The sequence below is a fragment of the Mastomys coucha genome, unplaced genomic scaffold (genome assembly GCF_008632895.1).
Source record: "Mastomys coucha isolate ucsf_1 unplaced genomic scaffold, UCSF_Mcou_1 pScaffold23, whole genome shotgun sequence".
Taxonomy (NCBI): Eukaryota; Metazoa; Chordata; class Mammalia; order Rodentia; family Muridae; genus Mastomys; species Mastomys coucha.
The window spans coordinates 67,195,857-67,215,545 of NW_022196906.1; the positions used below are offsets into that span (position 1 = coordinate 67,195,857).

Genomic DNA, 19,689 nt, shown 5'->3' on the forward strand with positions numbered 1-19,689 from the left:
AGACCTGGGCTTGCTTACTATGTAACCCTGGCAGGCCTCAAACTTAGAAGTCCTGTCTGCCTTTCTGCTTTCCAAGTACTGAATTTAAGGGCATATACCACCATGCCTAGCTCATTGCTACTATCATCTCAAAAGTAGTATTTTTTTAAAAAAAAGCATAAAACTGGTTTTAATAGATATAACTATAATTCTGTATATATTATGCTTCATTTTCATTTTTTAGGTAATACTTTCTTACCTTTTAAAAATATTGCCTGGTAATGTTTTGAAAGATTGTCAGTTTTGTATTGCTTTTGTGTCATCCTTCAATATCATTGATTATTAAGAGTTAAAATGAGATTCAAAAGAAATGTGGCATTTAAAAATTCTCTACTGGATTTTGCATTTAGGGTGATCATAGTGTCTAAATTACTGGGCTTGCAGATCACAAACAAGTCTGTACTTGTCCTCCTACTCTACAATTATAAATATAGTATGTGATGTAGGCCTTTAGCCGGACAAGGAGTTATTTATTATCTTGGCTCACAATTAATTTATTCCATTTATTAAATGCTATCTGATAAAAGTATTTAATTTCAAGCATTAAATACATCTCTAAAAAAAGAATAAGTATTCAACATTGAGACTAGAGTATTTAATGAGATTAAAACTATTTCTCAAGACCTGGAAGGAGTATGGACTTTTAAAGTAATTCTAGAAAACACACTGCTAACTTGACAGTGTTATGCTTGTATTTACGTGTTTGTCGTGAATGTCTTCTAATTAAGCCTAGGTTAACAAACCTATCTGCCTATTGTTGTCTGTTTCTTGACCTTGCTCCTTCCTGTTCCACTTGCATGCCTCACTTGAAAGGACTTTTATTTGTAGAGGTGATTTAATTCTGAGTAGGTTATGAGAATGTTATTTATATTTTATAAGTAATATAATTTGAAGATTTTTTTTTAAGTGGGAGAAAGCAAAAGAACATTAAAATAGTAGAAACACATAGTTTTTCTTTTTGGGTATTTTTGTGCAAGTTTTGATCTGTGACCCTGGCTGGCTTGGATTCATATCTTCCTGCCTCAGCCTCTCAAGCCGTCGAATTGTGTTCCATGATACCTGGTTACTTAAATACCTCTCCCTCTCCCTCTCCCTCTCCCTTTCTCTCTCTCTCTTTCTTTCTTTCTTTTTTTTTAAAGAAGACTCATACTGGTAGCTAAAACAAAAGCTGTAGCCAACTTAAGTATGAGCTTCTTTCATGTGTATTGCATTTCTTTTTGGTTACTTATATTTCCCCTTCTCAGTGACTTCATGATTGAAAAATATATATACACATATATGTGTATATATATTTTTTGTGTGTATATACACACACACACACACACACACACACACACACTTCTATTTAGTTTAAACAACAAAAATTTTAACTACCCACCTCCATTTGTTTTTTGAGACAGGGTCCCTCTATGAAGTTCTGGCTGTATTAGAGCTTGCTATGTAGATCAGGCTGGATTTTAACTCACAGAGATCCTCCTACCTCTGTCTGTCTAGTGCTGAGATTAAAGGCATGTACCACCACACTTGGCTCCTTCTTTTTCTTTTAAAACATGTTTTCCTTGAAACCATAAAATCAAAACTAAAAAAAAAAAAAAAGAATACAAAACACTATATATATGAGATCGCTTCTGTCTTCTTGGATGTAGTGGTGTACACCTTTAATCCCAGCACTTGGAACACTGAACAGGTGAATCCCTGTGAGTTCAAGGCCATCCAGAGCTACAAAGAGACTCTGTGGCTCAAAAAAAAAAAAGTAGCTCAGGGGTAGAGCATTTACTTAGCTTGTGTAAGGCTATAGGTTATCCCCAGATACTTGGCACCACATTAAAAGGAAGGTAGGTCTGAAGGAAGAAATGTACATGGGTGGGAGTGGCTCAGGTTTGCTATTCAGTTGTAATCTAGATAATAAACTTTCACCTAAAAAATTTTCAAAAAGAAGCCCTAGAACTTTATTATAGAAAATATTATAATATAATACACAGAAAATTTCAATTCTAATGGCAATAGTTTCAGGTAAGGCCTTATGTCTTTAAACAGTAAGATGTTCATTATTCTACCCCTTTTGTGTTAAGAAACTGAATGATTGGGAAGCTGTGGAATTTCTAATTCATTAGCCAACCATGGGGCAGTGTCAGAGGGTTAAGAGTTCCTTGTCTTCATTGATTTCTGATCTAATATATTTTATATTTAGGATTGTAACCTAAGATTTATTTTGGATATGTTCTAGATTATCATTTATACTGTTTTGTTTTGTTATCTTATTGTTATGGCAATAAACATCTCTATAGTAAATGATTAATCTCATTTCCATTTAAGTACAATGAGTAGAGTATAATACTCTATAACATTTACATAATATTAGTCCTGTTTTCTGTCTTCTGCCATAGGACTCAGTAGTTAGTTCAGTTTGGTTCTTGAGCCACGCAGTTTATTAGTACTGTAAGAAATAATTGTAATTCATCCAAATGTAGTAGGAAACATGTATTGTTAAATAGCTCGTATCTTTGGTCTTTTTTTTTTTTTGTCTTGCATATATTTAGTTTAGTTGGTTAAATGCCACCTACCCTGAAATCAGGTAATCTTCTATAGTCAGCACAGAAAAGACTTGGTTTGCTTTTGCTTGGTCTTCTGAAGCCAGTTGTGATGTTTATGTCCCAGTTCTAAGTGGCTCTGATTCCAGAAAGAAATTGTCTTCTCTGTCATCCAAAAATGTAAGTTAAGCAATTCCAAGCCTGTCAAATTTCTGGTTCTGTTTAGCTTAACTAATGATATATGTATGTGTTTAAATAATTGATCAGTTAGTTCTCCAATGTGGAAGATGTCTTGAATGCTGGTATTTGCAAACTGATTTGGCTTCTGTCTCATTACTTATTTTAGAGATTTAGTTGGGAAATGAGCTGGTGGAAGGGACAGAAGTATTTTATTTATCATGAAAGGTGTGCTTTGATTAAAATTACATCAAGTCTCTTTTACCTAATTTAAAAACAAATATTAAACAATGTAACTTACTAAAATTTGAACACTTAAGAAAAGAATTGGGCTCAACTGAATATCTACTGTATACAAAGTGCTATGCTAAATAAACACTGGCATTTAAGGAATGCTCATTTGCCTGTAATGTTAACCTTGGGTGGAAAATGTACAATGACACTTCTCATATTCGGTTTGGGACTTACCAGGGAAAGAAAAGACACATGTCAAAGTATGGATTCTGCAAAAAAAGCACACCTTCTTTTCCTCTTTTATAAAGTAGAGGGTTATACTGAATGACCTTGCAAGTTCTTTTAGCTTTTAAATTCTATGAGTCTACTGCTAGATTAATATTGACAGAAATAATAAAACATGCCATAAGCACAGTGAGAGACTAATATAATTATCACAAGCCATCAACAGAACATTTTTAGTCAACAGGTTATTAAGATTTGCTAGTATCTACTGGGGTGTTAGCGCAGGAGAATTATCTGAAGGTGTCATTTTCTTACTGTTACCCTGTGCAAGTATTTCGTTACATGAGATTAAGTCTGCAAATATTTACTGAAAATGTCTAACATATAAAATGTTTTAAGAGCTGATTTATTATATACATATGTGCTAGGCTATAGAATGGTCCTAGTTGTTGCAGAGACTATGAGCTACTGGTTGAGAGACTGTTCACTTCTTTTGCTTTTTTATAGAGTTGCTTAAACCTATGAGCATTTCACGTAGAAACCTCTTCCTATGGCACTAACAAAGTATTTTGAGCCAGTAGTGATGCTATCTTATTAACCTGTTAATGAAAACAAACAGTTGTCTGTTGGTTTCAGAATACGTTCGTGTAGGGTTGAGCGTCACAGTTATTTCCTTCATTAGGGTAGGCGTGTGATGAGTTACTGCGACAGTGTCTTTCTAAGAACAAGATAGTTCCACAGCCCTAACAAAACCACACACTCCTGTTCATTGCCTCCATTTCTATTCTCTTTGTGTAGGCATTTCTTTTTTCTTCTGCTTCCTGGAGGATTCTAAGAAATCAGATTAAAGATGAGCAGCATTGTCCAATCAGGGAAGAATCTTCCTACTCTAGACAGGATCATGAAATGAAGGTCAACACACTAAGGCTTTAATGCTCTTGATTGCTTCTATGAGATTAAAATAGTTAGCACTCAACTTTAAAACCTTCAAACATGATTTAATAATCTTTTTGAGGTTATAAACATTTCTCTTTTGTTTTATCAACTACACTTGTGCCTATTTACAAGAGGAAATAGAAACAGGTTTGATTAATTTTCACAGTATTTGTATCAAGCATCTACTATGGCAGATTGTGTGTGTGTGTGTGTGTGTATACACCTATATATATAAAACAAGAATTGTATAAAGGTGAGGTTTTATATTTCCTTCTATCTAAGACTAAACTGAAAACACATTGCTATTCCTTGCTGTTTGAATCTCCACTTGTGAAACTGACTTGAGAGGATGAGAGGTTGTATAGTGGAAGACTACAAACAGTCTGTTATGCCATGAAATTTAGGAAGTTAAAGAGTCAATAGGCTCCTGTCTGTAAGCATAAGCAATCAGGATGTAAGGAGAATAAATAAATACATTTTTTTTTTTAAAAAAGGAGGGGGTTCAGTAGGGTTAATTTCCCATCTTTTCCAAAATAGCTTTATGAAGAAAAATTTTTTTACTTGAATTTTGTTGTCTTAAGTTTGGGTAGCAAGGGATCAAGTAATGTATATTTGTTTATACTTATCCCAGAACAGGACTAACAAATTGATTTGAATTTGCATTCTGATTAGTAATGTCTATCCAAAACACGGTACAGAAAATGATGTTATAGATGCCTTATATTTAACTCCTTTTTCCTTTCTGAAAACAGTTTTCTTGGAATTTGAACTCTGTTATTGATAATGCATCATAATGATTGGTTTTCTTGGAGGGTGAGGTCATTACTAGGACTCATGTGTTGTTGACTTTTATGATTTTAATGTGTAAAACTGAGCATGGGGCTAGGGAGATGGCTCAGTCAAATAATGTGCCTGCCATGCAACCATGAGGACCTGACTTTGGATTCCCAGTGCTCATGTAAAAACTGGTGCAGCTGCATGTGCATGTAAACCCTTGCAATGGGGTTGCAGAGATACTTGGACATCCCTGGGTGGCCACCCTATCCAGATTGGTGATTTCCAGGTTTACTGAGAAACCCTGTCTCAAGTAAAGGTGGTGAGTGATTCAGGAAGACAGCCAGTGTCAAACTCTGTCCCTCACAGGAACACATCCATGTTTTTGCACACCTGCATGCACATATGCACACTACACATGAACATATCCATACCATCCCCCAGCAAGTACACTAGAAATCTTAGCATAAAGAGCACTTGCTTGGGTTTGTGGGTTTTTCCTGTCTTTCCATGGCTGACCTATTTCATATTGTCAAAATAAAAATAGAGGATTACTATACTAAGTGATCTTTTATTTTCTTTGCTTCTGTTATTTTTTTCTGCTTATACACAGTACAACTCCTGAACTATTGACTTATGAGCCTATTATGAGTTGTGCGATTTAATATTTCTTGATAATTTACACTGGACTTACTACCTAGATAAGTCTACTTCTGTGATTAATAGTATTTTAACTAAATGAAACTTATTTTCTAATATGTGAAGTCCAAAGGATTTTAAAGACAATATATATGAAGCAAAGCTATCACTACAAAAATCTTAAGTAATATATAGTACAACAGAAAATTGTTATTTGTATATAGAGAGGCCAAGAACTTATATTTTTGCAATAGATATATGAAATATAGAAATGTAATTACATAAGACTTCTCTGATATCTTACCTGAAGTAAAATTTATGTTTCTAGGAACCTGGAAAATGTATATCAACAAAACGATTCAGTTAATGTAAATGAGTCTTTTCCTTAATTTGATTGTGGCCATTAGTGCTATGTAAGGCATACATATATAGGAATCTATGATAGAAAATATCACAGATTATTAATTATATTATCCCATTTTTTCTAAAGCAAAAGCTGTTTACAAGCAGCATTTTGTCACATTCTACACATAAAAGTTACTAAGAGCCAGGCAGTGGTGGTGCACGCCTTTAATCCCAGCATTTGGGAGGCAGAGACAGGTGGATTTCTGAGTTCGAGGCCAGCATGGTCTACAGAGTGAGTTCCAGGACAGCCAGGACTAAACAGAGAAACCCTGTCTCGAGAAAGTTTCCAAGAAGTAAGAAAGACAAAGGTTAATCCTAAATTCATGAAAGGGAAATTCAGTATACATTTATTGTAATGTTTCCATTTGCAAAGCATAGGAAAATTAAAAATTTAATAGGGGACTATTCCAACCTTTAAAATCTTACCCACTTGGATTTTATATATAAAAGTAAGATTTTGTTTAATGCAGTAATGATATGATGAGTAGTAGATGAAGAGGGATTCAAGGATATTAAGTGTTTTTATTTGCCAAGCTCAGGGTTGTGGCCTTAGTTTTTAAAAAATCAAAAGATAGACTATAGATTTAAACAAACTACTCATCAGATTTTTACTGTGACTTCTTTATTCTCTCTGTCGTGGATTAGATTTAGAGCTGGTGATGACAGTGAACCTTATCAATAATGTAAGTCAGTAAAGGATGATAATATGGGAGAAATTTTATTTGGAAAACTTATTAATGAATATAGTTCCCACATATAAATGGTAGTGCCAACCATTTATAACCCTCTTACCTAAGTTTTTATTTACATAGGTAGAAGAAAAGTATAACATAATAACAGAGAAGAAAAGGATGGGTATGGAGAGCACTAGGTAACAAAACTAAAGTACAGATTGTTACTTTAAACTTAGCATTTTATTTTTGTTTCTAGGTTTATTTATTTTATCTATATGAATGTTTTGCCTGCGTGTATAAATGAAACCATGTGCATACATGCCTGGTGTCCATGAAGGTGAAAAGAGAGTGTGAGAGCCCCAGGGACTAGAATTATATATAGTTGTGGACCACCAAATAGGTGCTTGGAATGGAATCTAGGTTTTCTACAAGAGCAATAAGTGCTATGTCTCTAGCCCCAAAGTTTAACAGCAGTCTTTCCTCTGTGCTTGGTATCTTCCAGCCTCAATTTGCCCTTGTTTTCTGTTTATCTACTTCTTTCGATAGTGGTTACCACTGTATCTTTTTTTTTTATTAGTCTGGCAAATTGGTTTTTGATTATTTTTCCTGACCATGCCTGTGTCCAATATTTATTATTTAACTAATTGACTAATTTGTAGTATAACTTAAATTTCTTCCTATCTTTCTATTTCAACTGCCATACCATAGTTTAGTGCTTCAACCTCCTATAACTGTATTATTAAGAATAGTAATAGTTGTATGTTATTATTTGAGTCTAAAATATCTCTCTTGGACTTGTGTGTAGATGTCAAGTTCACACACAGCTAGTAGTCCTGTTTGGAGGTTGTAGAACTTTTAGGAAATAGGATTTGGCTCCCAGACGTGGGTCTCTGCAGGTTGTAGGCTGCCCTTCCCTTAGTCCATGTTCTCTGCTTCCTCTCTGATGCCGAGATATCAGTAGTCCTAGCCAACCACTCCTACTACCATGAACTGTACCATGATGTAGTGAAAACTTCTAAATCCTAAACCAAAACGACCTTTCCTCCTAGCATTGTTTTGTGATGATCATGAAAAATGTAATACAGAAAATTGATACTTAGAGTAGGGTCGTTACTGTCATGAACCTGACCATTTGGTTTATAGGCCTTCAGAATTGGTTTGCAGGAGAGATGTGGAACAGTTTGAGTTGTGGGCTAGAGAAACTGTAGAGAACCATAAGCAGTCTTTAATGTGCCATTCTGTTTGGAATTGGGAAGACCAGAATGTCAACACATATACAGACAATAAAGACAGTGCTCATGAAGTTTCAGCGGGAACAAGGACACCTACTGGGAATTGGGCTAGAGGCCATTTGTATCACATGATTTTTTTTTTCCAAAAATGAATCTAACTGTATTCTGTCTATGTCCTGAAAAATTATATCAGGCTGAATTGAGAAATAATGAATTCAGTATTTTATGGAAGAAATTCTAAGACAGTATTAGTGTTAGGCTGTAACATGGGATTTGCTCATTGCATTTATGCAGATTTATGGTGAATAAAAGTAGAATGTAAAGTGGAAGGATATGAAAATATACAGTTTTTCAAGGAAAGGAAATAATCATATTTAGAGATAAGGCATGTATAGATGCAGTGACTGTTAACTGTTAAAGAGATTAATGCCATTAGAAAAACTGAGCACTTTGCATTGTCTAAACAGAAAAGGTAGCTTGATGGTGAGGTCCCCTCAAACAAAGGCTCAGAGATATAAGCAAAACTAAAAATGTATTTGAAAAACTTTAAAAAGAGTATGGGGAGGGAGGGCTGAAGGAGTTAAGAGATGGTTCAGCAGTTAACATACTCCTCTTGGAGAGCACTGGCCTCCCGGGAGTTCAGTTCCAGGCATCAACAGGAGGTTCACAATGACCTGTACCTCAAGCTTAGGTAGATCCAGGAGATCTAGCTTCCTCTTCTCGACTTCTAGATACCTACACCTGTGCATGTGCCCACACCTAAACATATAATTTAAATAAATAAATGGTGCCTAAGGAGATACAGCTTGTAGGGTATATTGTTGGGGATTTTAAAAAAATGCCAAAGGGAAGTATTTTTCCCAATACAACCACTCAGGCATCAGAAGTTACTGAGCTGTGGTAAATGGAGGCCTGGCTAGATCTAAAACTAACAATAGAACTTAGACTTTTCCATGCGGTACTGTTTCACAGAGATGGAATAAAATAGGCTTGCACAAAGATCCCAAAGGGAGTCCTGTGAGGCCAGGCATTGGGTTTGTTCTTTAGAAAGCTATGTTTGAAGCTTTGAAGATGAAACCTGATTTCCAGCAGAGACCACAATGTTATAAATACCAGGAACATGGGATACCTGCTGAAGAAACTGCAGGCACTGAGAACCCAAGAGACAGGCCATATGTGCTACAAAAAGCAGGGCTGGCTATAGGAGCTACCATGTACCTATGTAACTATCTGATATCAGATAGTTAGATAGTAAGTTTTGATGTTTGCCCAACAGTTTTCCATTTTGCTTTGTTCTAGTTTTTCCTTGTTATTCCTCATTCTTCCTTTTGTTGTATGTATATTTCTGTGGCATTGAATATTTGAAGTATATAGATTGTGATTTGAACTCATACCTAAGTGTCTGCCTTGTGTCACAAAAGAAGCTATGGGCTTTTGAACTGGTTTAAGACTATAGGAATTCTTGAAGTTAGACTAGATGTATTTTCCATTATGAAATAGCTGTGAAACTGGATAAATGGAGGAAACAGAAGCAGAATATTAGAATTAGGATATAAGGTAGGCTTACAAGTTTAAATACTAGATCCCCAGCTGTTTTGGGATGTTATGGAACCTTAAGAGTGGGTTGCTATGTAGTGGGCCTAGCTTTGCTGCTTCTTTGTTTCAGCCCCTATTCATTCTGCCTTTTCTTCACCCACCATCCTAGACTAAAGCTTCTGAAACCATAAGCCAGAATAAACCTTCCCTCACTTAAGTTATTCTATCGTTTTGTCAGTGGTAAAAAAAAATAATACGTTGCTCTTGGTTGGTAGTTGTCCCTCACTAAACTACACTATGCACTGCTATCTAAATGAGGCTTTACAAATGTTAGTTTTCATAGGTTCTTTCCTAAAATTCTATAGTAATTTCTTTTTACCATACTGTGTAAAGATTTCCATTTGTTTTACAAGATCTACAAGCAATGTAACACCCATACAGTTGGTTCAACCCTATTTTGATGTTCGCCAGTATTCAACGTCTGCTTCAATCTTAACAAGTACATTATTTTTAGTCTTGTGTGTTGTGGTCCTGATTTTGTCCATGGTTTTTCATTATGAATGTTCTAGAATTTCCACCTCTGTCTCTAAATCCTACATCTTAACACATGATATAGAAGCCTAAATCATTTTTACTAGAAACTTTTTTTGGTATTCTAGTCCACATTGGCCTTTTTTTGACCTCATGTTGTATAGTGAGTTCTGAATGATTAAATACTTAATCTTAATTTTTTTCCTGCTTCCTATGTTATAGCTATTTGAATCTGATGACAGCATCTTCTGTACCTTTTAATTTTATCTTATCTTGTTTTTTCAAGCTGGTTTCTCTGTGTAGTCTTTGTTGTTCTGGAGCTCAGGCTAGCTTTGAGTTGAGAGATCTGCCTCCTGAGTGCCAGGATTAAAGGTGTGTACCACCATGCCCAGCCAGCTTTTTTTTTTCATCTAGTGGTAGATACTAATGAATAGGTTTTGTATGCTGTATTCTCACAGACACTTAGGTTTCCCCATATATTAATGTTTGTATATTTGATGTATTTAATGTTGTCGTTTCCTCACCAAACAGGTTATTAATCTGACAGGGCATTTTACATGGCAAGAGATTTATAGCATCTGGTTCTTTTACATTTCATTAGTGAAACTAAAGTAACTATTTATTAAGGATTTTAGTTCTATGAGTACTATTTCTTTTACTACATCTTGATTATAAAATAATGTAAGCCCTAAGTGAGAGCAGTTGAACCCCTCCTTATAATTACAGAGTAAATGGAACTGAAGAAGTAGCTTAGCAGTTAACATCTATTGTTCTTATAGAGGACCTAAGGTTGGTTTGCAGCACCTACATTGAATGAGTGGCTCACAATTGCTTGTAGCTACAGTTCTACGAGATATGACTTCTTTGGTCTCCATGGGTACCACATAGTCATGGCATGTGTACACACAGAAACATAAAAATTTTGTTAAAGCTGAGCTTGTTGACACACACCTTTAGTCTCAGCACTTGGGAGGCAGAGGCTGGTGGATCTCTTTGAGTTTGTGATCAGCCTGGTGAATTCCAGGACAGTCAAAGCTCATAGTGAGACCCTGTCTCAAAAGAAAAGAAAAATCTTGTTAAAAAATATTTTTCAGCTGGGCAGTGGTGGCGCATGCCTTTAATCCCAGCACGCCTTTAATCCCAGCACTTGGAAAGCAGAGGCAGGCGGATTTCTGAGTTTGAGGCCAGCCTGGTCTACAGAGTGAGTTCCAGGACAGCCAGGGCTAAACAGAGAAACCCTGTCTTGAAAAATCAAAATGAATAAATAAATAAAATAAAATACATTCTTTTTTCAAATTACTAAGCAAATGACTTAACCAAGTATCAGCAACATTCCATACAAGAATACAACAGAGTGTAGTTATGGGCTGATTCTTCTGTGTCCCAGCCTACTTCCAAGAGAAAATTGGTACTTTAGAGTTACATTAACACTGAATTGGAGGATTTGGTCCTAGCATAAAGTTTGGTCTACTTAGACTACAAGACACAAAATTAAAGCAACTTGCTAAATCATACTGTACTGATTTATTTTTCTTATCTCGTGTGACAAAATACTTAACGGAGCAATTTCTTTTGGTTCTTAGTTTGGGAGGGTATAGTCCCTGGTGGGGGAAGGCGTGGTGGCTGAAACAGCTAGGTTCTAGTGGGAGGGGTTTGCAGCAGCAGCTTTGTTAAGTGGTACAAATCAGGAAACAGAGACGTTAGGCAGAACTTGAACCAGAGTATACCTGTCACTTGCTGTCCCAGCAAGCTTTCTTTTTCCTCCTATAAGTTCTACCACCTTCCTAGACAGTACCACCTGAGGATCAAGTGTTCAAACACCTGAACCTGTGGGGGACATTTCATATTGGCCAAAGTCTGAAGATGGCATAGGAAAACCTGAGTGGTTGCAGATGAGGAAGGAGGTAGATTTACCTGCTAAGTGAAGAGTAAATGATTAAAATAAGAAAAGGATGCTGAGTTACTAAAGTGTTTGATTCACAGAATTGGCCACCTATGCTCCAAGACCTTGTCTAACTTAGAATTTTTCTGGGGTTTTTTGTTTTCTTTTGTTTGTCTGATAACTCTTGTTTTAAAAGACTTTTCAGGGATTAAAGAAATGGGTCAGCAGCTAAGAGAATTTGTGTTTCTTGCAAAGGAGGCAGGTTACATTCCCAGCACCGCCACGGTGGCTCACAGCCATCCCTGGGTCCAGTTCTAGCAGGCCTGGTGCCTTCTTCTTCCACAGGCACCAGGCGTTCATATTGTGCACATGCATACATGGAGGAAAACCATTTGTATACATAAAATAAAACAAATTTAAATTTATTTTAAAAAGCAAAAAATCTTTTCAGCTATAATTGTTCTTCTATTCTGCTTGGTTTGTTAAAGCAGAATTTCTCAAATTATGATTATTATTACATTGCTTGAGAACTTGCTGACAAATTTTGAAGCTCTGCCCTAGATTTACTTGAATGAAAACTTGGTGGGTAAGTAGCAGTCTTTGTTTTAATTAGTCCTCCAGGTGATTCAGTGTCTCAAAAGTGTGTCAATAATTAGAAGTTTCATCTATGAAAAGATATTAATACAAGTCTAGCATAGCTGTATTCTCGGTCATTCCTAAGTACCTACAGTGAATTTAATAACATCTTTATTTTAATTTTCATAGTATTTGAATCTAATCTATTTCATCTTCATTTGTACCAAGTATGTTCCTGTCAAATCAGCAATTAAAAGGCAGACACGTACTCTAAAAAGGGTCTAGTTTGGGAGGCTGGGAGCTACATAATCATTAGTTATACTTCCAGGTGCTTTAGCTGGAAGCAAGTGAAGATGAGAGAAAAGTTCCAATATGTTCACACCTATCTATTCTCTTCAACAAGGACTGCCCTCAAAGAAAACTGTTTTACCATAGCATAATCAACTGGATATTTACCAAAGCCTAAATGACCTAGAGGAAGGGAAATACCCAACTTCAGACCTGTCTAGTCTTTGACACAAGAGAAGAGAAATAATCAGCTCAGACTCTGAAAGACTAAGAACAAATCATTGGAGTGTACAATGTTCCTTCCCTCTACACTTCACCATCTTATCAGGAGGCCTTTTGTATAATCACTGTCTGAAGAAACTGCCAGTTTATACCCTGTTTAAAGGGATCTCAAAGGAAGCCTAAAATTAACAGGGGAGACAAAAACAAGGATGATAACAAAAGAATATTAGCCTATCACACAATGAAGTAACAAATTCCTGCCAGATAATGCAAAGGTTACAAAAACCCTTTGCCTCTGTTTCATATCATTGCTTGGTCTTTAGCAGGATACAAGACATGTTAAAAGGCCAAAACAAAATAAGCAATGTCTGACGAGGCAAACTAAGCATAGGGATTAAGTATTTCAATCAATTTATGTTAGAATGATTATTTAACTGTGAGTAATATTGTATATGCTCAAAAAGAGAGCAGGTAGATAAGCATAGGCATAGAAAACACAAAGAAAAAGGTAGAAATAAATAACCCTTAGAGTTAGTGATATACCTAGTTCAGTAGTAGTGCACTTAAGTGCCTAGCATGCCTCAGGCCCTGGGTCCAACCCCCAGTACAATAAAAAAACTACTAAATACTATCATTAACAATGGCTTATTGGTAGAGTAGACATGACTGAGGCAAGAATCATGGAATATGAAAATATCCCAAGACATCTCTAAAACTGACATGTAAAGAATACAAAGAAGTTACAGTTATAAAAGGTATAACATGTATTAGAGTACCAAGTAAAGAGAAAGTTGACATGTTTTCTTTAAAATTTTCCAAAGTTAATAATTAGATAACAAAACACAGATCCTGGAAGCCCAGAGAAAACCCAACAGAATAAATTCTAAAATCACTACATCTTGGCATATTTTATTCTAACTACAGATACTTAATAGGCAAAGAATCTTGAAAAAATTAAAAGGAGAAAAACCCCAAAATAAAAACTGGATCAGGCTTCCCTTTAAAAACCATTCAGACTGGGTAGTGGTGGCTCACACCTTTAATCCCAGCACTTGGAAGGCAGAGGCAGGCAGATTTCTGAGTTTGAGGACAGCTAGAGCTACACAGTGAAACCCTGTCTCGAAAAAAAACAAAATAATAATAATAATAATAATAAATAATAATAATAATAATAAAACCATTCAGGCAAGAAAGAATGAAATGAAATATTTAGTGTCAAAAACACCAAACTAGAGTTCTGTGCTTACCAAAATTATCCTTTAAAATGATGGAGAAGGCCAGAAAGATGGTTCAGGAGATATAGGTATAAGCCACCAAGAAGACCTCGGGGGACCTCTGAGTTCAATCTTTGGGACACACACAGTAGGAGAGAACTGACTCCTGGAAGATAATCTTCTGGTGTGCACGTGTTGTGTCATGGCATGTGTTCCCACATACAATATGAAATAAATATTAAGAGAATTTGTCACTGAAATACTTGGTTTGTAAGGAATGTGAAATAGTACAGCAAAGAGAGTAGTAAAATACGTAAAAAACCCAAGTCTATATAAAGGAAGAGCAGGAAGAAATATAAGAAGAAATAAAAATCTTTATTTTTCTTAAGTCGATGAGTTCATAAGAGTTTGTCCAAAATAATAACAGCAACAATACAATACACTTATGAATAGTTCTTGGATAAACCATTATTTAGTTCATGAATAAATAAAGTAAATAACAGCAGTGCTTCAGTAGATTGTACAGAGGACAGGAATGGTGCCCTGTGAGGGAGTATGTTACTGAACATAGACTTTGATTAGTTTAATTATATTGCAAACTGTAGAGACATTTGACTAAAGGAGATAAAATAGAAGGAAATGTAGTTGATACCCACTACAATTTGAATCAAAACTGTTCTTTAAAGATTCGTGTTATGGGCTTTGTCTGGAGCCAATGGAACATTTCAGAGTTGTAGCCTACTTGGAAGATATTAGATCATTGAAGTCTCACCACTGATGAGAATATTGGAACCTCAAGATGGTGTGAGTCTGTCTGTCTGTCTGTCTTTCTCTCTCCCTCCCCCTTCCTCTTTCCCTCCCCCCTCCTCTCTTGCTCTCTCATAATAAACCTTTTCTCTTATTAAAGCTGATTATCCTAGGTATTTTGTTACAGTGATGGAAAGTCTACTAATACAGGACACCAGAAGGGTATAGAAAACCGAGTTGGGTTAGGTAGATAGCTCAACTGAAACTCCTGAGGACGGTGTTCAATCCCCAGAACTCATGAGCAGTAGAGGCGGGAGAGGGAAGCTAGGGACAGTAGTAAAAGCATATATTTCCATCACTGAGGAGGTAGGAACATTCAGATCTCACCTATTTGGCAAATCCCATGTCATTGAAACTCCTGTCTTAAAAAGACAAAGATAGGCTGGAGCAATGAATCGGAGATTGAGAGTACTGTTGCTCTTCTGTGGGACTTGAATTTGATTCTCAGGACCCTTTAGGCATACACTGTAACTCCAGTTCCAGGGTATCCAACACCCTCTTCTGGCCTTTGTGGGTACTAACACAAATGTGCTGCACAGGCATACATGTAGGCAAACACTCAGACATATTTGGGGGGGATTGCCACTTCCCGAAGACTACCACCACTTAAGTTTGACCCCTGGCTTCTATATGCTCTTTTACCATAAGAACATGCTCATAGACGAAAGTAAAAAACTATGCTAGAGAGATATAACTCACTGGTTGAGTAGTTTATAAAGATCTGATTTTGACCCAACAATAGTTAAGATAGAAATAGAGTAAAAGACAAAAAAAAAAAAAAAAATAGAAATCAAATACAACAAAGTAAAGAATTAGAAAAATTGCATTGACTAATCCAAATTTGTTGATAGCTTTAATTGTTAGTATTTTAAATACCGCAATTAAAAGACAGGCTATTGAGCTTGAAGAGAAGGCACACTGGTTATGAGCTCTGGCTGTGCTTAAAGAGCACCCAGGTTTGGCTCCTAGCCCTCACATGGTAGCCCACAACTATCTGTAACTCCAGTACCAAGGGATATGAAGTCCTTTTCTGACCTCTGTGGATACCAGACATACGTGTGGCACATAGATGTGCATGCAGTCAATACATCCATACACATAAAACAGAATTTTTAAAAGACATTGTTAGACTAGCTTTAAAAATAAGACCCTCTCATATGTTGTCTACAAGAATATCGTTTACAGAGCATGCTGTTTTATTAGTAACAAGCTAATTGTAACATACTTCATGTGTGTGTTGTCACTGAATCTGAAAACCTTTGTTACACAAGTTGCAAGCAAATGCTAAGGTGATAAAATTATGAAGACAGTTCAAGGAAAATTTGCTGTATTTTTTTTCCTAGTTTTATATTTGAACCACTTAATTTCATCTTATTTTTTCAAGTGATTGTCGAATACTAAGGTGACTTGAGTTTTTTTTTAACACAATAACTGTATTCATTTGACTTACATACCATTAAATTTACTTTTGAGCAAACAATGAAATGATATTTAGTGTGGTTACAAAGTTGTGGAGACATTACCTTCTTCTGATTTTAGGACACATTGATTTAAAAAAATGTATGTCATCATTTTGTTTGCATTTGCATTCATTAATATATAAGTACATATGTGCCCATGCAGTGGCATAAATGTTGAATCCAGAAGACAACTTTCAGAATTTGTTTTTTTTCCTTCTGTCATAGGCTTGCAGGGACAAAATTCACCTTGACAACAAGAGCTTTACCTTCTGAACCATCTCAGTGGGCCACACTTTGATTTTTTTTTTAAAGGTTTATTTTATTTGTGTGAGTACACTGTAGCTGTTTTCAGACACATCAAAAGGAGGTTTCGGTTCCCATTACAGATGGCTGTGAACTAGGATGTAACCAGTTGTTCTGAATTGATCTCAGGACCTCTGGAAGAACAGTCTTAACCACTGAGCCATCCCCAGCCCCAACATTTTGATGTTTTAGGTAGTTGAAAGGTGTATTGAGGGAATGTTTTGGGGCAAGTGTGGACGCCAGAGCAGAGTGCCAGTCGCCATGCCTCAGAAAATTGAGGAAATCAAGGACTTTCTGCTCATAGCCCAGTGGAAGGTTGCCAGAGCTGTCAACATCAAGAAGAACAAGGATAATGAGAACTTCAAAGTTCACTGTAGCAGGTATCTTTACACCCTGCTTATCACAGACAAGGGGAAGGCAGAGAAGCTGAAGCAGTCCCTACCCCCAGGTTTGGTAATGAAGGAGCTGAAATGAGCCAGACCTCTGCGTATGGCTAATAAAAACCCTGAAAAGTCAAAAAAAAAAAAAAAAAAAAAAAAAAAAGCATATTCTGTTGCCTGAGTAGCATAACAATTAGGAATAAAAAGGTTGTAATTCTAGAGTATCAAAGATAGTATATTTGTATAAGGTAGTATTTTTATCTAACACCTTTCTTTTTTTTTTTTTAATTTAATATATGTGAGTACACTGCTGCTGTCTTCGGACACACCAGAAGAGTGTATCCGAACCTATTACAGATGGTTGTGAGCTACCATGTGGTTGCTGGGTATTGAACTCAAGACCTCTGGAAGAGCAGTCAGTCCTCTTAACCACTGAGCCATCTCTCTAGCCCATCTAACATCTTGATATGGCTTATTTATAGTACATAGATTTCTAGACTCAGGAAGCTCACTTAGCTCTGTTTATTTTCCTTACAGTCTTATTTATACTCATGGATTAGCCTTCTAGTACTTCAGATAGGCTACAAAGCTTTTTATTCTTTCTATAAAAGGAAAAAAACAAAGTGTCAAAATACTACCTTTAATTTCAGTCACTAATTACACGGTCATGTGGTTTTTCTGTGGGAAACAGCATTTCCAAACAATTGTGCCTTTATATGTTCATATTCATGAATACTGTATGACAACTGTCAGATTTTTTTCTTCAGCATACTTTGAACCAGTAAGGTGACTACATTTTTCTAAATTAATTTTCTTATTAAGATGGGAAGAAAATTTTTGCTAAGATCCACAACTTACAAATAGACTTATATTTTAAAAAGTTTCAAAGTGAAAACTCAGAATTACAGAGACAGCAAGCCTTATAATGTATTCTAGAATTAATTTCTAGATTTTCCTACCCAAGTAACCTAATCTTTTGAAGCTGTTTTCATTTTGTGCACCTTGTAGGTTAGAGTATAAATTAAGTAAGATATTTTATATAAAACACTTAAAATAGAATCTTGCATATGATAAGCACCTGGCAAGTTGTCATCTGCTATTTTTTTAACCCCAGTAAAATTCAAAGAACATACATAAACATAACATCTGTATATAAGGGATATTATTTCTGGGTTTTACTAGAGTGTTAAACATATAGTGGTAAAGAGACTATGGTGATATGTGAAGGGAACATTTCTGGGAATGTTAAACTAGTGTTCCTTCTATTTGTGAGATTGATTCCAAGGCTCTGGTAATTGCTCAGTTCTCTTAAATGAGATAGTATTTGCATTTAACTCTTCCCATATGCTTAAGTCATCTTTAGTTGGTGATATCTGATTTCTAATCAATGTGAATGCTATGTGACCACTTGTTAACCTGTACTAGGAAGTAATGACCAAAAAAATCCACTGTGTTCATTATAGAAACAGTATCTATAACATCTGTGGTTGGTTGAGCACATCCATGTGCATCCACACATGGAACCCACAGGGATGGAAGCAGCCCTTTAAGTGCAGAGGCTATAAGAAAGGAGGCCAAGTGGCAGGATTGCAGAGAGGTCAGTGGATGAACTCCAAGTGTAATATCTGCTTGTCTTATGTTCAAACTCTGTTAAGTAGATGGCTGGGTTTTTAGGTTTTGTTCTGTTTTGGAAATCAGGTTGTTTCAAAGCTTAATTGGATTATTTAAGAAAGATGTAATGAGGCTGATATAAAAAAATCAATGAAATCATTGATAATATGAAGAAGGTTTTTGGAGAAAAGGGTTGTGCTAGGTGGATTACTTGCTTGCTGTGGTCCCCATATATAGAGCTACTAAATGGCTACCTGCTGAAGACCCAGAGGAACTGAACTAAAAGGATATTTGAGGATCATTCATTCTTCTTTTGAGAATGGGGGTCTCAGTGTGGAGCCAAGTCAATCTATAGACCAGGTTGGCCTTGAACTCACAGACTTTGTTTGAGTGCTGGGATTAAAGGCATGCACCACTGTGCCTGGCTTATTTGTGGATTCTTGACTCTACTGTGAAATGTAAAATGTGAATTCTGTACATTTTTTAATCTCTTTGGATAGAAATATGTCTTGTGTCTTCTAAATATTTGCATATATTCTAAATGATAGTACTTAATAGTTTGGAGTCATTTTTTGTTTTATGTTTTGTTTGTTTGGTTGGTTGGTTTGGTTTTGGTTTTGGTTTTGGTTTTTGAGACAAGGTTTCTGTGTAGCCCTGGCTGTCCTGGAACTCACTCTGTAGACCAGGCTGCCCTGGAACTCAGAAATCCTCCTGCCTCTGCCTCCCAAGTGCTGGGACTAAAGGCAGCGTGCCCCACCACTGCCTGGTTGGTTTTTAGTTTTGTTTTTGTGTTTTGTTTTTTTTTATGGAGTCATTTTTTAAGTAAACCGAAACATGTGGTAGCTCAGTAAGAACAGTATAGAGGCTGCTTGACATTTGGAGGAAGAGAAAGATCTGAAACCTAGGGGGCAAAAGAATCCATTTTTATAGAAGATTGTCCAGGGATGTCACCAAGGCTGTGTGTTTTTGTTTCTTGCTCTTTTTTTTTTTTTTTTTTTTTTTTTTTTTTTTTT

General features: G+C 35.9%; 1 protein-coding gene and 1 pseudogene across 3 annotated transcripts in view; both read left to right on the forward strand.

Annotated features, from left to right (window-relative positions):
• Rfx7 (regulatory factor X7) overlaps positions 1-19,689 on the forward strand; it is an 89,120-nt gene that overhangs the window by 2,997 nt on the left and 66,434 nt on the right. The gene's annotated exons all lie outside the window — the stretch shown is intronic.
• LOC116073591 lies at positions 11,130-17,219 on the forward strand (annotated as a pseudogene).